This window comes from Falco punctatus, assembly GCF_963210335.1.
Source record: "Falco punctatus genome assembly, chromosome: 4".
Taxonomy (NCBI): Eukaryota; Metazoa; Chordata; class Aves; order Falconiformes; family Falconidae; genus Falco; species Falco punctatus.
The window spans coordinates 94,911,675-94,937,442 of NC_137583.1; the positions used below are offsets into that span (position 1 = coordinate 94,911,675).

The window sequence follows — 25,768 nt, forward strand, 5'->3', positions numbered from 1 at the left end:
CTAGCAGAAAACTGACTGGCAAAGATTAGCACAGATTTCTTCTTTCATCAGTCTTTTCTGCTGTGTGCTCAGGCCTGATCCACCCACCTCACTTACAAAAGCATGGGGTTTACTACTTTTCCTCCTGTTGAGTCTGTCAGGCTATAAAGTTGTAGAAATGCGAGATTCCACTCTCTTGCCAATCTTACCTTTAGATGTATGAGAGGTTGGTTTTAGCCAGTCAATACTTCATAGTCACATGAAAGATTAGAAATATTAGAAAGTGGAAACTATACGTTAAGATGGCTGCTGCAACTTTAAAAGTAGACAAAGATTTTGGGCTGAAGATGGCATGCACAACCTGTTCATTTTACATCTCCAGTGTAGCAGAACTGATGTACAAGCAAAGCAATCATAGGCTCACCATTTTGCAATAGGGAATCAAGAGGATGTCTTGAATCCTAGATTTTATATGGAAATACATATGCAATAAATATTTCAGAAGAAAGTAGTCTAGGGTAGGAAAATAAAGGCTTACTGAGTTGTGTTTTCCAAAACCTTCTCTTTTAATATTTTTTTGTAAAAAACCTTTCATCTGTTCATCTGAACGACAAAAAAAAGCCCTAGATGGCTATTTCCCCAATTCAATGTTCCATCTTCCACATTGATAGATATATCAGTCAGAATATTTAAAATGAGTACCACAGTGCTTCACGCACAACAAACTTCAGCTTCTGGGAGGAGAAAACTTCCCTTCCTACAGTTTTCAAGCATTCCAGAAACTGCATTTGAAGAGAGACTGAGTCTGACAGACACACAAATGCGTGCCTTCCCCCCCACCCCACCCCCCAAACCCAGCACGAATATCTCAGTAGAACCTTCTATGCATTTGAAACCACCTTAATTTTGAGCATAAAGTACAAGTTCTGGGGAACACCACTTGATACTTAGCCTTGCCACGAGCTACATTTCCCTGGGAAAGCTGTCGGGAAGCTGACAACAAGGAACCATACAGCACCAGTTTTACAATGCCCTTTGCAAGAACTTCAGCATAGAGCTGCACATACTCTCTGCACCCTCATGCACAGGCAGAACACACTTGGATAAGTACCTGGCAAACAGAGGGAGTATCAAGACCCATCTACCTTTCTCCAGCTATTAAAATACTAACACTCATTTCACTGGTATTTACAAAGGATGCTAAAATAAAAGCAGGACACTGAAATAAAAAGACTGATCTTCTGTTGCTTGAACAGTTCTTTCATCCCATTCTACATCTCAAACTATATAGACATGTTGACAAAAAACAGTGAGGGCATGAGAAATCCCACCGTATTTAGTAAGAATGACTCATTTTGTCTTTTACCATCACTACTAGTTCTATGTTCAATCAGAAAAGCCATCTCTCCACCACTTACTACTTTTTCTCCAAGTCAAGCCTATAAACCCCAGCTATTTTCAGTTGTCTGTTTCAGAAGTTTCTATCGCTGAATCTCAGAATAATTAGGGCTTGATCTTCAGCTCTGTTAGGTTAAATAACTGGAGATAAACCAGCTAATAATAGCAGAGGATCCTCCAGACAGTTCTGGCATGTGTGAGACAATACCTTATCTTCAATTATTCTTCAAATTCAAAAGGAATGCCAGCTGCCTTCCTTCTTTCTTCCTCCCCCTAAAATCATCCTTTTCTTAACATGTTGAATATTTGCAGTTAAAATATTAAGTTATTGAAAGTGGGTTTAGAAATTACATACAAAGCTAGATTATCTAAAATGCTGTAGTGAATAATTCAGAAGTATGCAAACACCCCCACCTACAACATAATTTATTAAATACATGGAACACAACACTTCAGGCATATTAGTTGCATCTGTCTAGTACAAATTCTATTGTATTTTACGCTTCATAAAAAGCCAAAAGTAAGAAATAGAATTGCAATGGATTTGTTACTTCTAATTTTTGAGATTTTTTTTTCCAGTAGACTGAGTAATATCCATACATCTTTCAGCTTGAGCATCTGAGCAGTATTTAACAGTTTACGCTCTTATACCATGCATGTTAACATACCAAAAGCATCAAGAACGTTAGCCAGCTTAGTAGGGTACTGTGAAAATGAAAATTCATTCTTTTGGACAAGATGTAAACCCAAAATCATGTCTGCTTATGCCATTAAAAAAAAAAATAATCAAAAAATCACGTGGCACGTTTCACAAGATTACAGCTATTCTGGGTAAAATGCAGTGCAGTAATTACATTCAGACAACCTAGCATTCTCATGCAGTCCTAGCTCTGTAAAGCTTTCTTATCTGTCCTGAATGGCTCCACTCTCTTACTTTTGGCTTCCAAGGCAATCTCTGAGGGATGTACAGATTTCAGTCGTAAGAACGTGCCCTCGCACTGAGATGCACACAGTAATGATGTGCTGTCTGCAGATAACTGCTAATGGAGTAAGTACCACTCATTCCTTATATTATTCCTAACAACAGAATCTTCCACCTGAAAATGCTGAAGCACAGAAACCATTTATTTCCCTGCATCTGTAGCCTATCAAGGTACAAACTTTTTGTTTGTCTTGACAGTTATTGACAGCTTATCACAGATTTTGCATCAGTGCTATGTGCAGCTATGTAATTCAGTTGCCATGTCATGCTAATTTGTCCTGAAAGTTGCTTGCAGTAGGTGCTAGACCCAGTAATACCTGTTTTACACAGAAGATCAAACTTCTGTTTTCCCAACTCCAGAGCAGCTCAGGTGAAACACTATTCTGTATGCCACACTACTGTACATTTGTATGACAGAAACACTATAGAAGTTCCCAGGGATGAATTAGGACTTTACAATTATAGGAGATGATAGAAGAGCTTCAGAACATCTGAAAAGGAAGAGTCCAATTTAAATGGTGTCAATCTAAAATGAACCCTCTCAAAACTGGTCATATTTTTTTCCACAAAAAAAAGGAACAATCTGTCAACGAAGATAGTGCCAAGGACAGTAATCACTTTCTCCCTTCTTCAATTACTTGCACTTATTCATTTTCTTCTTCCTTCTACCAATGTGTGGGCTAGGAAGGAAAGCAATCACCTGGTTCTACAGCACCTACACAAAAACCTTCCCTGGATCAAATGAGGAAATCAAAGTAGTATGCACATGGATGTGCATTCAGAAGAACCCAGGACCAGAAGGGGGGGAACTTATTAGGTGATACTCACAGTGAATTATGGATTGATAAACTTATGTTGGAGGTATCAATGAGCACACAACCTCACCATTTACCTCTTCCCTAAATAATCCTGAAGTTTTACATGCAAAATGTTTCCATCTGTTCATTTACACAAGAATTACAAATATGAAAAAAGCTACATTCAAAGAATTTTTTAAAAAATATCTGTGAAAAGGTAGTCAGCTAAAATTCTTAATGAGGAAGTAATTTTGTCTTTTTATTTACCAGCACTATATTCAAAGAAATGATGATGCACAAAACTTCCACCATTCCATTTAAGGAGGTATAACAGTGCCTTGGGAATTTTCAACCTCTGTGTATTCAATGAAAGCAAGAACAAACAAACAGATTTGTTTTTTTTCTTGATAACTCTTTAAACATACAAATGTGCATACTTTTTTTCTTCCATAGCCATTTTTCTAAATTTTCCAACAGAACTCCATGATAGAATGAAAACCTATCTGGAGGGTCCCTGAATTTACAAAAAAAAACCCCAAATCAAAACCCAACTAACCAAACACCCCTCCCCCCCCAACAAAAAAAATCCCCCAAACAACAAAAAAAACCCCCACTGTCTACTTCAAGTCAGAAGTATCCAAAGCTCAGCAACTGCCATATCTTTGAAAGAATATGCAGAGATTCTTTTAAGATAATGTCAGTGCACATCATTTAAATCACGTATCCCCACTACCTCATCACATATAAAGAACTTCAGCATATTTCTACTGAATATAGTTTTCATAAAGGCTACAAATTATGTTTCATATAACAATGATAGTTTTTCCTTTAACATATTTCTAGCTTTTCCCAGCTTTGTGTTTCAGCAAGTATTTGGCCATTTCTACCTGATTAACTTTTTTTTTTTTTTAATATTTATGACAGCTTTGGGTATACCTTAGTGGACTGCAAATGTTATTCTCCAATAATAAAACTCACTCCTATCTACATAATACATTAAGCAACAGCGTTTCTGGATCAAATTTGCCCTCACCAATATAAAAGCGGCCTCAATAGCAAAGAAATCATCAGCACAATCTGCACATAATTTTCCCTAAAAAAGATTTTAAAAAAATCACAATCTGACTACCATGTTCCCCCAATTCACTGAGCTACTACGTAACATAGTGTAAAGCACCATATAGCTCTACATAAGTCACTACCAGAAATCTGTCCCAATCACGAATGGATGTGATGGTGGTCAGAATTGCAAAACTCCAAATGTTATGGTGGTGTAACTAAATCAGCTAAAATCATCAGTTAAAACATAACAGGACATGTCAAAAAACAAGTGTGCATTTTCAGCTATGAAAAAATTACACGTTGTAAAGCAAGACAAAAAGCTCTTGCATAATTCTTCATATTTTACGTATAGCTATATTACATCTTTATAGTTACATAGAATTAATGCTTTGGATTCCAAGAACTTAAGCCATATGGGCTGCCAATAGTTTGAAAGCCTAAAATAATCTAAAATGAGCGCTGTAACTTAAGAGTGATAACATCTTGTCCAATGCATGACAACTATGAACCACCTTTCAAGTTTTATTTCAGTTAACAAGCACAGACTTTAAGGTTGGAGACATGTTTGGCACTTCACAGATTGTTGACTTATTATTGAAATAATGTCTTCTGGGCAAATGAAGTTATCAAGTAGTAACATGTCACGTACTTTCTCAGGGATATTTAAAATGAATCAATGGGACATGATAATTTCAATTACACTTTTCCAGCATGGGAAATTACTACCAGGTATCTCCCAGTATCCACTAAGTTTACAGAGTAACTGAATAAGCAAACACCCACTTGCAGATCTAGCTAGACTGGGTCAAGAAACTAAAAGCCATACTAGTTTATTACTACTCCACACTTAAGATTACCAGTTCATTTAACAGCCACGTCAGCAGACCCTGACAGATTTCTTGTCCCACGCCTCTGGGCAAAGTCAGTTCTGCTTTAGATGAAACTGCTGCTGGACAAGGTGTGAGCTAATCTGGACAGCTTTCACCGCAGGGAAGCAGGGATCAGTCCCAGGAGACTTTCTAGAGGCTCAGCTGACAGGGTGTGAGGCAGGTATCCACTCCAGCCAGGGCAGCTGGACAGCAGCAAAGGGCTACAGCTTTTCAGACAGCTCCAGCTCGTCCAAAATCATGATGGAAGTGTAATACCCATGTCCTGGCCAGCAAGCAATTTTTCTACTGTTTGAACTATAGCAGTCAAGAAGCACACGGTAAAAAACTGGCATGGAGTATCCCCAACCTAAAAAGAAATAGTGTTATACATATAGGCCTTTTCATGACCTTGGAATGTGTCAGGAGATTGACTAGTTTAATTTTACCAATGTCATTAAGGCAGTTTGCCTTTTCAACATAGACAGGATCTAAAGCACAAATTCTCATCCTGCCCAGCAGGATAATTATCAAGTTAGCAAGAAGACCGTCATGTGAGAAAATAGTGTGAACAGTGCTAGCAGGAACAGCAAGCCACAAAAATTAATCCTTCCAACCTTGAATATATAAATAAATAAACACAGATTAAATGTTTGCAACTAGATGAAAGTCAGATGCAGCAGAATTTAAATCTACCTGAGTAATTTTATCTCTGCAAATCCCACCAGATGTGTAAATTTATTAGATTTAGTGTTCCTAAGTTCAATTTCGGCATGAAAAGTCTTTTTTAAGTTCAGGCAAGCTTGATGTCTGTTGAGTAAGGTACACCGTGACTTCCACTCATTATTTAAGCATAATGAGTTGGCTGGCAGTGTTGCAATATCGGTGTACAAGCATTAATGGTCCTGAGTGATGGTTTGAAGACTACTTATTAAGGAGAAATTCAGAGCTCTTCAACAGGCATTTTCTATAAAATTTGAGGAAATTATACAAATAGTTAACAAGTGTACATAGTGTACATAAATATATATTTTAGCGTATGACCAAAACACGAGTTGCATAGCCTCTCAAGAAAAAAGAAAGAATCTCTAGACCTTTTCATAAAGTAAAATGAAAGGTTCAAAACCAAGTTCTGCCAAATCTTGGGGTGCTTGAATCAGTCTTCTAAGAATAAGACTACTAGAACAGCATCTTTTTGATTGTTTTAGTTACACTTCAGGTGGTTTTATCTAAAATTAACCTTTTTGACAGAATGTTTCCCTCTGTAATTAAGGTGCAGTATCTAAAACACCTTTCAGTTGTCGTTTCTTTTAAAGAAAAATTACTTACATTATAAGAAATTGAATAAAATCAGAGTAAAAATAATCATTGGAATTTTCCCCAAGGATGGGTATCTACAGGTATCTGTTTCTATCTAAGATGTGAAGCAGCCCACTTAATTGCTGCCATTACCACTCCCATACATCATCACTCAGAGGACTCGAGTAAAACTTCAAATGGGATCCTTCCTGCTGTAACAACTGCAGTTCTGGTAAAAGACATGATGCTTACGTACTATGGTAGGCATGGAACAGCCACAGAACAAGAAGATTGGCACTCCATTTCTGCAGTGAATTATACTTCCCTTGGAATGTCATTAACAATAATGAGTGCAGCAGTTGAGGACATCTCTACATCCTTACAAGACACGTCACTTTGAGAATGGTGAGTTTTGCGAGGAACCTAAACCCAGTGCCAAGTATCACAAAAGTAAGTTGGGCTAGATCTTGCTCGTCTTTTAGATATTTCTGTAGAGAGGTTTCACATTTTTCTTTTTCAAGCAAGGTAGCAAAAATGGCTTTCATGTGCAAAAGGAAAAGGCCAGGCCGTGTTTAGTTCAAATAAAGAGTAGAGACAAGTCAGCCCTTTGTCTGAGAAAACTCCACTTCAGAATGAATCAGCCATGTGAATCTACTGGCTGCCTGGCAGCCAGATACAACAGCTGTCAAAATTTAAAACCAGGTAACTGAGCCAAAATGTCATCTGCGGCTAGGCGTACGGGTGCACAGTCCTAGGTAAGAAAGCCTTCTGCCACCACAGAGCTCTGTGGTTCACACACTGCCACTTCTTTTATTACCTGTGACCAGGCCAAGCTTCCAGTAACCACAGAGGACAAGCTGAAAACTAAGCTACAGTAAAGGAACCATCAATGTCTGTGATATTTGAGCTACCTTTGGACGCATGTTCCCACATACAAAACGATCAGGTCTATGGTCAAATCTTTCCCCTGCTTGAGTACAAACAGCCAAGCTTTGTAGATGTCACAGATGAGTTTCAAAAAAAAGGACCAATTCCTCCTAAAACCTTTGAGCCCTTACTTCTGTCTTAAGTCAACAATGTCAGCAATACCCTATGCCCATCCTATAGCATACCCTCACCTGCCCTTAGTAGTGAGGTAATTAAAAAAAAAAAAAAAAAGACAAAAAACATTGGATCCATTTAATGGGGATTTTCAGTTCACTTGACTTCCATTTTTATTTGCCTCCCTCTACAGGAATGCAAAGCTCTTGTGACTTCAGCTGTGCTCTGCAAAATGCAGGTATGTTTTGCGTGTCTGGGCATTGTTCTCTCTGCCTCCAGTTTTCTCCAGACAGACATCAAAAGAGGATGAAGTTGCACCAAAAGGTAGGAAGATTTAAGAAAATTAAGGAATTTTTAAAAGAACACATACCATTGCCACTCATGCAGGGGCTGTGTAACAAGCTGACTACATCAAACAATCAAAATATTCACAATTCAGATGTGAACGTGTTTTAATTTGGAAAAAAAAAATCTGTTATTCACAAATGAGTCGCTTTTCTCCCCCTTGTCTTTTAATTCATTCACAGCCTTAACGAAATCACACATTCACAGAGAATGTCTGTAATTTTTTGTAACTGAAAAAACTCTAAATATTTTGTGTGCTATGCTATTTACTGTCCTTTAAATCTAACAACAGGCAAAAATCCCCATGAGAAATACGGGGTTGAGAGCAAAGCAATATGCATACTTATCTATTCGCATTTATGCATACACTTGAATATTGCATAGGCTTAAAAAAACCCCAAAACAACTATTTGCAGTAATTAACATTAAATTGAATTTACATTGTTACAAAAAAACTGCCATTACTTCAATACCAAGCAAGGGTTTGTATGGAATCAGCTCTCCAAGTCAAGCCTTGCGAAACAGATGAAGCCCACATTACAAAAGAGATAACGTTATGTCTGACTGGTGTTTCTTCATCTTAATTTTTTTCCCAGAAATTCTCAGGCACGTGCAGTACATAATATCCAAAGATGTACAAGATCCACTTCTATGACAAGTGATCAGAAAACAATTAGCAATAAAGAACTCTTCTGCTATGATGCACTTGAAAGTAACAGCTGGGCCCTAGTCCATTCAAACCCGTAGAGCTTGCCCGCCCCCATGAGTTTATAACTGGGATGCACACAGTAAATGAGCAGCAAACCAGGAAATACAGCAAAATCACACACAAACATACGCCAGAAATACAGTGTTCCACCACTCCTAATTTTACATTAGCGCATTTACATTTGTTAGGGGATTGTCTTCAAAAGAGTCATACTTTTTCAAATCACAAATAGTTCAAGATTTTTATTTTACAATTTCCCTAACAAAAATATTGAAAAGGTACAAAAATATAAAAACCTCTTTTATCTTCCCTGTGCAAAATAACAGAACTTAACCTGTCATTAAGAAACTGATTTAAAGGATGATTCCTCCCACTAGTATTTATAAGCACAAAATGATCAAATACAGTATTAGAAAAACAAAACACAAAAAGATTGAGATTATACAGAGTCAGTTCATTTCCACAGACACACAACCACAGATATTTCCTTGTGATTAGTTTTAACTTTTTTAACTTCGTTCTTAAAGCAATACTGAAAGGTCAAAGAAGGCTGGTAGCCCATCAAAATGAGGCGGTTGGGTTTTTTTTTCTTTCTTTCTTTTAAAACTGTTCTCCTCTAGCAGGACTATAGTTAAGAGGAATTCAGCAGTATACATAAAAGGCTCGTTTATTCTTTTTAACAACATGCAAATTGTTAGACTCCCATAGCTCTTGACAAATAATCCTGGCAAATCACATGCAGCTTCAAGGTAAACAAGAACAGCAGCTTTAACAGATTGATTTGCTGGCCCAGTTGTTGGTCACTATAATGATGCATCTGACCCAGTGCTGCCTCCTGCACAGTTCCTGGCTCAGATGGACAGTATCTAGTTTATATAAACTTAGTAGCTTCTCTAATACACAGCTATCATCCACTGCACATGCCACAAGGTCAGGTGCTCCTGGTTAACAACTGATCCGTTTTTGTTAATAAAGTTTCTCAGGTTTTCTCCCAGCCACTTAAAACCTCATGCCTCCAAACGGCCATGATTTTCTTGCACCTGTCTGTTAACACTCAGGATCAGCAGGAAACAGTCTGATGATAAAGAAAAAAATGCATTGTCTATGTTTGGATTTACGAATCAATTCATGATTTTAATCACCCATCTCATTTTTTGTCATTCTTCAGTATTTATTCTAAACTGCAATCACACTTCGCTGAGAAGCTTAGTCACCTGACACCATCTGCCCCTGTGGCCAGAGGAGATCACCCCTCTCCATCGGAGGGGTGGTGGTGGGGGTGTGTTGCACCCTCACCAGCTCTGCCCCACTCACATGAAGAGCAGCCAAGACGTTGCCCCTGCTTGTGCTCAGCAGGCATCTACCCACACGTCCTTGTACTGCTCAGAGTGGTTCAGGGGCTCAGTGGAAGAGATTTTCAGATCAAATGCTAAACCTGGGGTCTACGCTCCTCTACATAATGCTAAACCTGGGGTCTACGTTCCTCTACATCATAACAGATACACTGATGTGAATCTTTCTTCAAATCTAGATGTCAGTGTGGAGAGTGGATTTTCAGCATGAATTCTGCCAAGTTGCAAACCTCAGCATGCAATGCTTCATTCTACACGCAGCAATCCTACTTCCAACATAGTCCTATGTTTCCACAAACTAGCACAAAATACATAGCACAGCCTGAAAGTGTGCAGTGCTTCATTTATGGCAAACAGTAACTGAAGACTATGAAACTATGCTTATGGGAAGGAATGCAGTAGGTCACATGCCTATGGGCTCCTAACAGCACCATGGACAGGGCGGCTATGAGAGTAAGCGCGCATGTTTGCTGTATTTCTACCTCTCAGGTTTGGAAGGAGATTGATGCTTTGCTGCTATTGCTCATATTTGCAGAACACTGGCCTGACTTGGCAGTCAAACAGAAGTTTCCCTGATTACATCTTTAAGTACATTTACAGAATCGCATCTTTTACAGATTCACAGAGAATGTTAAAAAAAAAATGCAAACAAACCAAAACCAACTAAAAAGTCCAGACTGCAAGAAAGCATCCCTGTCATGGAGCCTACATCAGGCTGAAAAACACTCATACACAGGAACAAACTGTTATTTCAGAGGGGAAAAAATCTTACCAGTAAGTGCCAGACAGAAAAGGAACTCTACTTACAGTGTACTGTATAACAAACTTAACATGCAAGCCAAATTTTATTGTCCCCAGAGGTATCATTTTGCCTAAACATCAAGCATCTGCTGGCATTCAACTGAGAAATGGGAATTTACAGCCCAGAACAGTTATTTCTACTATTTCCAAAACTGAAATGATTCTGTACCCATGCAAGTGAGCTGCTGGGCTTCTGTGAACAGCCCACATCTGGTGTGGCGTTAGTGCCCTCTGCTGTGCCATATTTCAAATTACCTAGCAGCTTGCTTTTAAAATTAGGTTCACCTATACTACAAATAATATCAAGCTCTAAATCAAGGATTTCTATCTTCAGGTGTATATTAACGAAAATCAATCCTGACAGGCATTCAGCATTCCTCTAAAGTGAAGATCTAAGTATTCACTTAGAAAATATTCTGTGAGACTACCATGTGGAGCTTCATACTGTAAACCAACCTAAAATATTAAACCAATAAAAAAACCCCAAACATTCCTTTGTTTTACAACAACTGAAATGCTGACTTTTTTTTTCTTTAACAGGAAATAAAATTTTAAAATCCCTTTTCAGACTGAATTATCTCCATATAGATTCAGGAAATTTAACTGTAAAATTAACCGCTGAGCTTACTGATTGCAGCTCCTTCAAATGCCAGTATAGACTAGTAGAGCCCTTAGTTACGTCTTCAGTATCATCATCAATTCATTTATATTTCCTTCCTTTTCCATCCTGCTTTGCACACATATTCTGTTCACCTTTCTAGTACAGGTTTCAGTACCTCTGCTTGTGGTTGCTCTGTCAGAGATCTATCCAGTAGCAATTCACAGAAACATTAGGAAAGCAAGATGTCAAAAGCAAACGGAAACTTGAGAAAGGTGTTTAAATTACAAGTAAAACTGGTTGTGCCACCTGCAGTTCAGGTTGTCTGACAATTTCCATTTTTAGACTCTTCTGATACTTTACAACTATTTTAAATGTTAGGACAGAATGCCTAGCATCTTTTTTAGGTTCAAATGCCTTAGCAAGTTTTAGCAAATTATTTGATCATTTTTAGGAATGTTCCGTTAAGCACTGTATTGTTCTTATCAAATCAATTTTTGCACAATCATTTTGTCAAGAAACTCGAGCCTACTCATGCTATACAAGAAAAACTTAGGGTTTAGTAAAAGACTTGTTCCTGTGTCAGTCAGTCTTGAAATTCCTCTGGAACGTAGGCTACATTCAGCCATATTATACAAAACTCAGAATGAACTGAATTTAACAAGTCTCTTTGGAGCAGACACAGTTTTCTCTGAAGACACTGCCTGTCCTGACCATCCCCTGGCCCCACCTTCAAGGCTTAGAGAAAAAGCAAACCAGGAATGGAGTGGAAAGAGAAGCTTAAGTAGAAGGGCATACAGCAATAGTGAAAGGGTCGTAGTCCGGCATTTGGGAGTGGGAAGGCTTAGAGCAAGGAGGAGAGCAAGAGTGGTAGGGCAGAAACCATGACAGATGGGAAGGAGGACTGTAATTATCAGTCTAGGGCTGAACAAGAGAGAAAGATCATGACAGAAATGCAGAGCAAAGTATAAAGGAGGAGAAAAGCAGAGGCAGATAAAGGAAATACTGCACATGCATGTCATTAAATGTGACAAAGGAGGAAGGGAATGAATTAAGGCTTTAACAAGTATCTCATTTCTGCCTTTTCCTAAAGACATTCAGCTTTGTTGCTCTTCTAGGAGAAGGTGGTGCTGCACTTCTGGTGCATACACTATGAATAAAATACACAAGCATTTCAAACATATACATCAGTGTATATATTCATTGGTTTAAGATCAATATTACTTAAGGTCCTGGGCTGTTTGTTATTCCCAGTGACTAGATCTTGTTCTTGTGATATTCCTATATACAGCAACAGGATTATACAGATAAATGTTACTCTCTGAAAACAGGAATCCTCAAGTTCTGTTTTGTCTCAAATACTTCCAAAGTAAGTGTTTACGAAAGCCAATACAGTCATACGAATCTCCCACTACATCTCTTTTCTTAAAATGTGATCAGATACTGAAAGCAACAGTCACTATACAACTACACCCTCTCATAACACCTAGAAATAATTGTGTGTGATTAGCCTTCACCTGCAAAAACTTACCCTGAGGAGCGAGTAAAATGGCTTATTTCTAAAATACCCACTGAAAAACTTCAGCTTCAAAACTGAATGACAGTATGGAGAGTGAATCTGGGAAACAATGGAGAAGAGCAACCTCTAGTGGTCTTAAGCACAAAAATGAGATAATAAATGCAATATACATTCCTGTCTTACCCTACTGGTTCAATACTAAACAGGACAAAATCAAACACAAAAAGGAAGCATACAGGGGCAGAAACAAGGACTGGTAGCCTGGGAGGAACACAGAGATATTGTCCAAGCAGCCACGGACCAAGTTCAGAAAGCTAAAACCCTGACAGAACTAAATCTGCCCAGGGACATCAAGGGCAACAAAAAGGCTTATATATAGGTACGTCAGTGATATAAGGAAGACGAGGGAAAACATCAGCCCTGTCCAGAAGAAAACACGATACCTCATTACCTGGGACATGGAGAAGGCTGAGGTACTCGGTGGCCTTTTTTGCCTTGGTCTTCATCAGCAAGTGCTCCAGCCACACTGCCCACATTGCAAAAGGCCAAGGCATGGACTGGGAGAATGAAGAGACACCCGCTGTAGGAGAAGATCAGGTCTAAGACCATCTAAGGAACCTGAAGGTGCACAAGTCCATGGGACCTAATGAGAGGCACCTGCAGGTCCTGAGGGAACTGGTGGATGAAATGGTTAAGCCACAACCCACCATATTTCAGAAGTCGTGTCAGCCCAGTGAAGTTCCCATGGCACGGAAAAGGGGAAAAATAACTCCCATTTTTACAAAGAAAAATAAGGAAGACACGGGAAACTGACTAGACAGTCTCACCTCCGTGTCAGTAAAGATCGTGGAACAGATCCTCCTAGAAACTATGCTAAGGCACATGGGAAATAATGAGGTTGTTGGTGACAGCCAACATGGCTTCACTAAGGGCAAATCATGCCTGAGAAATTTGGTGGCCTTCTATGACAGATTTAGTGTTGATGGATGAGGGAAGACCAAGCAATGTCATCTAGCTGGACTTGTGCAAAGCATTTGTCACTGTCCCACACAACATCCTTGTCTCTAAACTGGAGAGACATGGATTTGATGGGTGGATAAGGTATTGGCTGGATGGTTGCACTGAAAGAGTTGCAGTCAATGGCTCAATGTCCAAATGGAGACCAGTGACAAGTGGCATTCCTCAGGGATTGGTACTGAGGCCAGCACTGTATAGCACCTTTGTCAGCAACATGCACACTGGGGTTGAGTGCCCCCTCAGTAAGTTTGCCAACACCACCAAGCTGAATGGTGCAGTTGACATTCTGGAGGGAAGGGATGCCATTCAGCGGGATCTTAAGAAGTTTGACAGGTGGGCCTGTCTTCTACAAGGCCAAATGCAAGGTCCTGGCCCTGGCTCGGGGCAATCTCAAGCACAAATACAGGCTGGGCAGAGAATGGATTGAGAGCAGCCCTGAGGAGAAAGACTTGGGGGTGTTGGTGGATGAGAAGCTCAACATGGCCTGGTAATGTGCATGTGCAACCCAAAAAGCCAACCGTATTCTGGGCTGTATTAAAAGAAATGTGACCAGCAGGTTGAGGGAGGTGATTCTCCCCCTCTACTTTGCCCTCATGAGACCCCCCCTGGAATACTGCTTTCAGCTCTAGGGCCCTCAAATTAAGGAGGACTTGTTGGACCAAGTCCAGAGGAGGGCCACAAAAATGATCAGGGGGCTGGAGCACCTCTCCTGTGAAGACAGGATGAGAGTTGGGGTTATTCAGCCTGCAGAAGACAAAGTTCCGGGGAGACCTTATAGCAGCTTCTGGTACCTAAAGGGGGCCTACAGGAAAGCTGGAGAGGGACTTTTTACAAGGGCCTGTAGTGATAGGGCAAGGGGCAATGGCTTTAAACTGCAAGAGGGTAGATTCAGATTAGGTATTAGGAAGAAATTCTTTACTGTGAGGGCGGTGAGGCACTGGCACAGGTTGCCCAGAGCAGCTGTGGATGCCCCATCCCTGGCAGTGTTCAAGGCCAGACTGGATGGATGGGGCTTTGAGCAACCTGGGCTAGTGGAAGGTGTCTCTGCCCATGGCAGGGGTTGGAACTAGATGATCTTTAAGATCCCTTCCAACCCAAACCATTTTACTATTCTATGTTTCAAATCTATGAACCATGTACTACAATGAAAGGTGAGAAGAACGATCTCCTTTCTGCTGAAATGCTATGAGACATGGTTTCTGCTCTGCTACATGGTGTTTAATTATTGGCTATCATTAATTAAGAACAAAGGACTTCAGAGCAAGCCACTGTTACATGCAGAAATATGACAACTAAACTGAAGATTGGGCACTTCTGTCTTGAGGCAAAGCAGCCTCAGCTGCTGCATATCTGAATAGCTCAGCAAAAGGAAAGCTTCTTAAACTGGTGAGGGTTTTTTTCAGCAACAAGTGATTTCACAAGTTTTGAAACAGTACGTAGGGAAAGAGTGGATTGTGGGAGTAGAGAGAGTGGAGGAGGGCGGAAAACTACAATTTTTTTTCAGCGGTACAGGATCTATTCTGTTCTATCATTAAGCCAACAATTAAATCTTACCAATTTAAAATTTTTAAAAGGATCAGATCTAGATTGGCACACATACAGTATCAGATATGTTCCTCTGCCACTGCCAAAGCCAACAAGAGAAACTGAATGTAAGAAAGCATTATTTTTATTATACTTGAGAAGCTTCCCCAAAGGATAAGCAATGCAACATTTCCCATCACTGCAGAGTATCACCAACAGGAGGAAACATCAGCGACCAGTGAACAAAATAACTGAAAATGACCACTCAAGACATTCTTAATGAGTTTTTCAGCACTTTACACCAGTTCCAGATTTTAGCCCCTAAATAACAAAACTTCAGCTGCTTGTTCAGAGCTTTCCCAGTCCTACAACTCATAAGGCTGTAAGACTTCAATCACTCGTGCTCTCCTTTTTTAGGAAGAAAAAGTACAATCCTCCTCAGGTTTTCAACAAGAACAGCTAAGTAAATGCATCACATGGGGTCTACTTCTGTCCATCTCCCTCTCACCACCCCTCCTAGGAAAGTTTTATCCTCCCTAGCCCGGCAGACTGCTACCATTAAACCAGATGACCAGCTGGAATGAAGGAGTTTCAGAGATCTAACCAACATTAGTAACTCCAGAGAATTTAAGAACTGTTAGTATACTCTTGCAGGGCATGGCATCCCACCCCCACCCCAGTCTTGTTCAGTTTTTCCTTTTTAAAGCCCATCTCTATCTACTGCTTAATTGACTCCCACTAATCCACACCATGCAATTTACCTAAAAATGTGCACTGCCCTTTCACTGTGTGATTTCACACTGACTCTTTACTTGTTTCTATCTATGCAAATAAAAGATGAATGATTATCACACAGTAATCTAAGTAATTATCTACTGCCTTTCCACCAATAGAAATCTGAACTTTCTTTTAATAAAAACACATACACCATCCCCAGTAAACCCATGCCTCAAAATCTGTGGTCATATAAGTTATCATTAGTATTAGATTACAATAAAACAGCCATTTAAATTATATTCTTCAAAACTAGGATGCAACTATTTCACAGCCCAAAGTAATAAGCAAAAAAAACCCAACCCAAACCATATCTTTAGAAAGAAATTTAATCTAACTATGGTCGAGCTGTTCAAGTCAGAAGCCCCCACTTTATATTAAAAAAAAAATGAAAAGGAAAGGATTTTGTCTACAGATCAGTTGGGGTGGGGCTCATAGTGCTGTTATTGCCGCTGCCCAGTGCTTCCCATTACTAGATCCTGTTCTCAGCTGTTACTGACTTGGACAGCACTTATCACGGCAACTAAAATTTTCCAAATCAAAATGGAACAAACAGCCTGAGGTGAGTGGGAAATCAAAACCAAAGACGGGGGGCAGGGCAGGGGGAATGGAGAGAGAGAAAGACCAGAGGAGATGAGGAGTCTTTTAGGAAAGTGTGATAGCACAGCAAGGAGACTGCAACAGAATACAGAAAAGAGGGAACCTCTGAGCTACCATGGCTCAGGGAGTGCACCCAGAAGCAGCCTAAAGAAAAATTTAGCAAAATACAGACGGTGTGGTGCGTCAACCTTGGCCAACAGCCACACGCCTACCCAGCTCCTCACATGTTCCCCTCATCAACAGAGCAAGGGGAGGAAAAGGTTGAAAAAGCTCGTGGGTCACGATAAGGACAGGAAGACTGTTTAGCAGTTACCATCACAGGCAAAAGAGACTTGACTTGGGGAATGTCAATTTAATAATTGTCAATTAAAAGAGATTTGGGTAATGAAAACCAAACATTAAAACAATAACTTCCCCCCCTCCCCCCCCTTCCAAAACTTCACTTTAATCCTTCGCTTCCTAATCCTGGTGCAGGGATGGGGACATGGACGGGGCATGACATGAAAATGAGGTGAGGGTACAAGCAGCTTCCAAGTGAGCATGAGGAAATCATACATGAGACCTCTACTAGATAGGCTGAAGAGGACAGCAATTAAAGACTGAGCACATCAGCACTTGCTGCTGTCATCTGAGCTTGCCCCTCTTGCAGATAATCATTACAAAATATTAATTACATGATAACAAATTATTTCCCTGATAACCTCCATCTTCCAGTGCAGAGAAGGGACTTCCTCTGAGGAATATATCACAACATGAAAGAGGTTACTATGCACAATTGTTCTAATTTGTTGAAGGAGATAAAAGTCATACAGAAGACAGCCTGAGAGGGGTTTCTATTTGAGATGACTACATGAATAAACATACAGGAAGAAGCAAAATGGAACCAAGGGGAAAAAATCATGCTGCGTAGTTATCCAGGCAGCTACTGACTTTGTCTTAAGTTACTCTTGGGCCACAGCAATCTAAGGATTCTCTATTCCATATAGTGAATGACTAAGTTTCACCTGCTCTGGGGAAAAAAAAAACCCAAATCCTGACTCATTACAGTCACTCCAACACATAGATGGCTCATGCTTGCAAAGGTAATGTCCTGAACAAGTACTTCCCATTTGCTGGTGGAAGAGATAACCTAAATTCCAGGTAAAACCTCTCACTTAAGTTAGCCACAGATGTGACCTAGTGAGAAAGCTATGACTGGAGATGAGACTTTAAAAAAGACTGCAAGACAGATAAAGTACAAGAGAGTCACTGTGTATTCTTCATTTTCCAAATGCCTGATTTGACACAGTCAGCTCTGCAGACAGTAACATACAGGTGTAACAGAAGCCACGCACTGAGGAAAGCAGAAAGTATTCTGAGAAATAAAGCCCTGAGTATCTTTCCTTAGCCAGAAAATTCAAGGGGAAAAACCTTCCTTCATCTCTAAATGGGCAACACTATGTGCAGGCTTCAGATAATAAACTATTCAAAGAGCCAATGAGAAGTACCACAGAAGAATGCATGAGAAAACTGAATAGTTTTTATCTTCAGCACACTACTTGGATATTGTGCTGTGAAACAAGGGATTTTTGAAGAATAAGAACAAAAGATAAGACAAAGTATCTGGGACATGAAGAAGAGAAAAAAGAGAGTCTGGAAGAAATCTCAGAAGCTCCTCAGGCTTACATTCTGCCTAAGGCATGCCTTAGTAACACTCAACTATTTTTGAAGTTTCTTTCCAGAGTTCTTTACAAGACACGTCTTCCAAACTATCTATTCTGGTGCTGCTTCTCCTCACATTAGAAAGTATCTGCAAAAAGCCTAACAAATCAGCTATGCTGCCATTTAAGTCATTATCTATCTAATTATTTCTCCCTTCAGACTTCTCTAAGCAACTTTGTATATTTTTTTCCCATATAGTCCTCATTTGTTTTGTTTCCTGGATCCACCATTGTATAAACCTTTTCATAAAGGATCAAGCTCCATCTTTAAATGAGTAATGACATTTTCCCCATCGTTCCAATTAAAAATCTTTTCTATAAACTGATTGCCATCACTGCCTTTTAGCTTACATATGGCTTCCTCCCTCTGAACATTTGTGCGCTTGATATTTTCACAGCCTTCAGCCTGGTCGGCTAAACAAGCCAACCTTTTAAAGTCAACCCTTGTAAGACATGTCCTTCATCACTGCACAATCCTCATCCTCTGCACTCATCCTGCATTCAGTCAGTCTAGAAGTCACTGCAAATGTAACTAAAATGACACAGTGTTCTAGATGATGTCTTAGAAACGCAGAAAATGCCCTTAACAGTTTAGCTGCTCTGGAAATATCTTTCCAGATATATCCTAGCTTAACATTTGACTTTTTTGTGGCTACATTGCACAATCTCTCTTATTTTTTCCCATAGATTAAGTATTTGCCTACAGAAGAAATTCTTGCCAGTGGTCCTAAATGAACATTATTGCACTTTGTATCACTGAATAAAGTAACATTTCTATTTCTCTAATCCAAAAGGTCATCTAATTTTGAATGACATGGTAATTCTTTCATTGATGCCTCCCAAGTTTGTTTCATCAGATTTCACCAGTGAATGTTCACTCTCTTATGTCACCACCACTAATATTTTCAGAGTCAAGCCCATGCCTGCCTTTTGAAGGACATCCCACCATTCTCAATTTACGTTTTAACTGTGACCTTTTATCAGACAGTTCTTTACTGACTTCATGTCTCCTGTACTAACCCACACTTTTTTTTTTTTGCTATATTAATAAGTTCCAGCATGGTACAGCAGCATTATGAAATCACTGTCCATGTTGAGTTCTTGTACTTGTACAAGCCATTTATATTTTATTGAAGAAAAGTCAAACAAAAAAAGCCCAAAAGCTCTACATACTGCAAACTTAAGAAAAACTCTTTTAGGATGAGATTTTTTGTTTTGTTTTTTCAACTTTTTAACCTATTTAAGTTTCTTAGAATTTGGTCAGATCTGCCTCTAAACACACACATTCACTACAGCTTCATAATGACAGTGATGTTTAAAAAATTATGAAGAGAATATACAGGATTTCAGTTTCTTGAGATATATCTATTGCCTGCCTCAGTTATGGGAATAAAGTTTACTCAAATGCAAGAAAACTTTAGAAGCTTCACATACAATGAGCTTTACAAAACTAAACCATTTGAACAGATCAGGAATTTAAGGGCTGACTTTAACATTACCAAAGTATGTGGTTTTCTCTTTTCAATATCTCTAACACTTAACTACATTACTACTTGAAAGTTTCTAAAACTACTACTGCTACAAGAACTGATGGGGATAAGCATTGGTTGGGATTCCACTGCCAAAAGAGATTTCAAAAGGGGGGGAAGGGGGCGGGGGAAGGGATTCAGCCATTTAATGTGCAATTGACTCAGAAAATAATTCAATAGGGTGTAGCATATCTTAGATCTCCTAACTGGGTCATTTTTTGTTGTCTTCATCAGCATTTTAATAAATCTCCTCAAGACTGTCTCATCTGAAAATCTCTTTGCCCACAATAAGCTTCACACAGGCCATCATAACCATCTGGAGACGCCCTATGATTTCTTTAACTGGATGTAGGTTTCTATGTACTTTTGCAAATAATATTGTAAACTTCTGAAACCATGTCTGGATTTTGTCTCTCCTTGATGTTATATTTGTAGTGGGATAAAGCTTTTTGATGTGGCTGAGAAAGACAAACAGGATTCTTGCATTTCACAAACAGAAAGAGAACAAGCAGTCCAAGAACAACTCGATGGCTAGACATGGTTTTACTCCCCCTCCCCCCCCCAATGTTTAATCAGTTCAAGAAATTAGTATCCTGACCACTAACACCAGTGGAATGAAGACAGCATTCAAAGGCAGGCCTCTGTTTGGCTGGGTTTCTCCTTGTGCCACACAGCCAGAACAGGGGGAAGAGAAACCTCCCATTATTCAGAGCATAGATCACTTTGTTAATGCATCCCTTCACCTGCAGTTTGTGAAAGCACTGAAGGCAGTTTAATGACGGAGTGAAAAGAAGTAACCTGGCTGCCCTCACCCCATCTAACTGGAGTCCTGTCAGGGCACAGCCCATGTGTGAGGCTGGAGATCACCAGTCAGATTTCACAACAGGTCCTGCTTCCTTCCCCAGCTCTGTGAGGAAAGTCAAATTCTTTTTCAGCTGTGAGAAAAGTTGTACACGCAGTGTGACCTCTACTCTTAGCTCAAAGTAAAATTTCCATACAAGAGCAGAATTAAGTCTCACAGTTCACTTATTGACATTCTTATTATTTATACATGGCCTCATCATACTGACAGCAGAATAACCTGCCTCCCATTGGGACTCTTCCTATGGTGCTCTTTTCACAGCTCACTTTCCCATATTTCTTCTTATCTCCCATTATGCCTTCCCCACATTTTCTTCATTGCTTTGATCCCAGTTCCCACTCCCACCTTGACTTTACTCCCCATTCCCTTATAAAAAGGTATCATAATTAGATAGTAAACAGTGCTGCAGTTACCCTTGAAAAATGTTGGAGTGTTTTCAAAGGCTTCCCAATGAGCAGCCCAAATGAGAGTAATGAAGATAATGGATAAGTCCCTGCTTACATACACAGCAAAAGAATCCCTACAAACTCAGACAAGACAGAAATACATATCAATTCACAATGAGTGTTTTTCTCACAACCCTATCAGCTGAAACATGCTGCTGTTAATGATTTCAGCTCTGCTGGATCAAAATAGATCCTGTGGGACAAACAAAAGCATTGGAAAAACTAGTGCCAGCCTGCACAACTAGTGATCTTTAGACCTTGTTAAGCATCAGAAAAATAGGATTGGAATTCAAATCTGTGTGCTAGTCCCAGTTCAGCTTCTGCTGGATGCTCCATTACATGCTCAAAGTTTTCCTGCTCCAGCTTTAAGAAAGCAAGATCAGATTTTCAGAGGTGCTAGTCAGGCGCCAGTGACGGCTGTGGGAGCTGTGTGTGCCTTCAGCATCGCATAAAACTAGAGTGAGCAGCAGATACTGAAAGTGATCAGCCTGAATTAGAGAGCAATTGTTTTAAATCTGATTTCCTTGATTCTTCCATATGCCACAATTTCTGTATGTACAGCCCCACCATAACTTTAGCATACCCCATTGTTCCTTCTGTTTGTCACCACTTCTTCCTTTCCCACTAGTAACTTTTTCTCCTCCTGTGACAGTAACCCACGTCTGTACTCATTTACCACAAGTTGGAGGCTCCATATCCAGCCCATTTGTCTCTAACATCTCACAACAGGAGTTGCCAATCTCAGAAGCTGAGATAGCAATGGTCTCCTACTGCACAGAAACTGAGAACAGATTCATAGGCAACAACAACAACAACAAAAAAGAAACCACACCACACTGAGCTTCAAAAGCTTTTTCAAAGCACTAGTTTTACTATCATGTTTAAAATCCCAAAATGCCAAGTTCCTCCCTTCCTGTCTATTTACTTATGACTCCTTACAGATACAACAGCACTGATATAGCAGTAATTTTTCCTCCCCCGACAGTAGTGAAAACAACTATCAGAACCCGGAAAGCCTCCACCCAAAACCACAAGCGAACTGGTTAATGTCGAGCCCCACACCACAGAGCTGAGCAGAACACTCAAACTGCACAATGAGCTTCAGCTTGCACCAACAGTGTTTAAAACCACCCTGTCTAGAACTGTGGATACTGTGCTATACTCATGTACATTTGCCAGGCCAACAGCAAACTAAGGAATCACGTAAGAGATGAAGAGTATCATTTCACCTAAGAAGAAAGAAAACTGCTTACTAACCTAGTGAGTAAACAATAAATCAAGACACTTATTGCAGTGTATGCGTGCATGCTCTCTTTCCAGAGGGGGAATAATATCTGTTATTAATGAATATATATGTATGCGACATTTTAGCCAGATTGTGCTATGTTCCCCAGCACAGTTTCAAGCAAGACCAAAACACCAACTGGTCTGATTAAGTCAGAGCAAGAGATTCTGCATCCCCTACTCACAGAAGAAAGGACTTCAAGCAACCAAAACACAAGGCCCTATAAGTAAATACTAGAGAGTTCTACCTGGATTTATTGTGCTCATCAGTCCACATTATTACTAAGAAAGTACAATGACTTTACAGGTCTGCCACAGATATATTAGGCAATACCTGTTTATCCAAAATATCATTAAAACTTAGATTTTAATTATGGCATGTCATGCAAAAATACATGTTTCAACCTCAGGTAGTTATTTCTTCCAATTAGAATCACAGAATCATTTAGGTTGGAAAAGACTTTTAAGATTAGCAGGTCCAACTGTTAACCCAGGACTGCCAAGTCCACCACTAAACCATTTCCCTAAGCAGCACATCTACATGGCTTTTAAACAGCTCCAGGGATGGTGACTCAACCACTTCCCTGGGCAGCCTGTTCCAATGCTTGACAAACCTTTTGATGAAGAAATTTTTCCTAATATCAAATCCAAACCTCCCCTGGCACATCTTGAGGTCATTTCATCTTATTCTATCACTTGTTATCTGGGAGAAGAGACCGACACCACCACCCCCGCCTACAGCCTCCTCTCAGGTAGTTGCAGAGAGCAACAAGGTCTCCCTTGAGTCTCCTTTTCTCCAGGCTAAACACCCCCAGTTCCCTCAGCTGCCCCTCATAAGACTTGTGCTAAAGACCCTTCACCAGCTTTGTTGCCTTTCCTTTGGTTGTGCTCCACCACCTCAACGTCCCTCTTGTATCAAGGGGCCCAAAACTGAACACAGGATGCAAGGTGCAGCCTCACCAGTGCCCCGTACAGGGGGATGGTCACTTCCCGAGTCCTGCTGGCCACACTGTTTCTGATACAAGCCAGGATGCTGGCTGTTGGCCTTCTTGGCCACTTGGGCACACTGCTGGCTCATGTTCAGCCAGCCATCAACCAACAGTCAAACAAACCCCATCCTTTCCCACCAGGCAGCTTTCCAGCCACTCCTCCCCCAGCCTGTAGCGCTGCCTGGGGTTGTGGTGACCCAAGGGCAGGACCCAGCACTGAGCCTTGTTGAACCTCATACAACTGGCCTCAGCCTGTTTGGCCAGCCTGTCCAGATCCCTCTGCAGAGCCTCCTGCCCCCCAGCAGATCAACAAGCCCCCCACACAAACTTGGTGTCATCTGCAAACTTACTGACTGTGCACTCAGTCCCCTCATCCAGATCCTTAATGAAGATATTAAATAGAGTTGGCCCTGATGCTGAGCCCTGGGGAACACCACTTGTGACTGGCCACCAGCTGGGTTTAACTCCATTCACCACCACTCTTTGGGCCCCAGCCATCCAGCCAGTTTTTTACCCAGTGAAGAGTTTGCCCATCCAAGCCACAAGTAGCCCATTTCTCCAGAACTGTGGGAAACAGCGTCAAAGGTTTCACTAAAGTCCAGGTAGACATCCACAGCCTCTCCCTCACCCACTAAGTCAGGCAACCTTGTTATAGGAGGAGAACAGGTTAGCCAAGGAGGATCTGCCTTTCCTAACCCCATGCTGGCTGATTACCTGGTTGTCCTGCACATGCCGTGTGATGGCACTCAAGATTATCTGTTCCGTAACCTTCCCCGGCACCGAGGTCAGGTTGACCTGTAGTTCCCTGGATCCTCCTCCCTGCCCTTCTTGTAGGTGGGCATCACGTTGGCTAACTTCCAGTCAACCAGGACCGCCCCGGTTAGCCAGGACTGCTGACAAATGATTGAAAGTGGCTCGGTGAGCACTCCCGCCAGCTCCCTCAGTGCCCTTGGGTGGCTCCTATCTGTTCCTGAGAGACTTGTGTGTGTCTAAGCACTGTAGCAGGTCACTGACCATTTCCCCTTGGATTATGGGGGTTTCATTCTACTCCCCATCCCTGTCTCCCTGCTCAGGGGGCTGGGTACCTGGAGAACAATTGGTCTTACTATTAAAGACGGCAGCAAAGAAGGCATTAAGTACCTCAGCCTTTGTCACTATGTTTCCCCCCTACCTCCCATCTAATAAAGAATGGAGGTTCTCCTTAGCCCTCCTTTTGTTACTGATGTATTTATAGAAACATTTTTTATCATCTTTTACAGCAGTAGCCAGTATAAGTTCTAGTTGGGCTTTGGCCCTTCTAATTTTCTCCCTGCATAATGACATGACACCCTTGTAGACCTCCTGAGTGGCCTGCCCCTTCATCCAAAGGTCATATACTCTCCTTTTTCCCCTGAGTCCCAGCCAAATCTCTCTGTTCAGCCAGGCCAGTCTTGTTCCCCACCAGCTCATCTTTCAGCACATAAGGATGGCTTGCTCTGTGTCTTTAAGATTTCCTTCTAGAAGAATGTCCAGCCTTCCTGGACCCCTGGGACCTTCAGGACTGTCCCCCAAGTCACCCAAGGGACGCTGTCAACCAGGCTCCTAAACAGGCCAAAGCCTGCCCTCCAAAAGTCCAAGGTGGCAGTTCTGCTGGCCCCATCTTTACTTCTCCAAGAATCTAGGGCTCTAGCATTTCATAATCGCTGTGCCCAAGATGGCCTGCAGCCATCACATCACCCACCAGTCCTTCTCTGTTCACAAACAGCAGGACCAGTGGGGCAGCTGCCCGGGTTGGCTCCCTCACCAGCTGTGTCAGGAAGGTCTCTTCCACACCCTCTGGGAACCTCCTAGGCTGTTTCTTCTCCACTGTGTTGTATATCCAGCAGACATCTGGTAAGTTGAAGTCCCCCACAAGAACAACAGCTAGAGATTGTGAGACTTCTCCCAGCTGCTTTTAGAATATTTCATCTGCTTCTCCATCCTATAACAGAATCCCACCATGTTGTTGGCCTTCTCACTGATTTCTATTCATAAACAATCAACCTCCTCATCATCAAGCTCTAGACAATCAAAACACTCCCTAATATAAAGGCTACCCCATCTCCTCTCCTTTCTTGTCTATCCCTTCTGAAGAGTTTATAGTCATCTATTGCAGCATGCTAACTTCTCCTAAAGCAGTTGAAGAAAAAAAAAAAAAAAAAGGCACTAGTTGCTTGTAAAAAATAGCCAGAAGACCACCAAACAAGCAAAATGTCTGATTATAAGATGTACTACAACAGATGCACTCACCCACTTGCAGTATACCACCATACAAAA

The 25,768-nt window shown here is 40.8% G+C and overlaps 1 protein-coding gene and 1 long non-coding RNA gene across 5 annotated transcripts in view; both read right to left on the reverse strand.

Moving 5' to 3' along the window:
• Positions 1 to 25,768, reverse strand: part of ELMO1 (engulfment and cell motility 1) — a 311,558-nt gene that overhangs the window by 165,687 nt on the left and 120,103 nt on the right. The window lies entirely within an intron of this gene.
• On the reverse strand, positions 1,780 to 25,768 carry LOC308062229. The gene is made up of 2 exons (XR_013927514.1): positions 9,947 to 25,768; positions 1,780 to 9,913 (listed from the first exon to the last, which is right to left on the reverse strand). It is a non-coding gene; the product is annotated as an uncharacterized lncRNA (long non-coding RNA).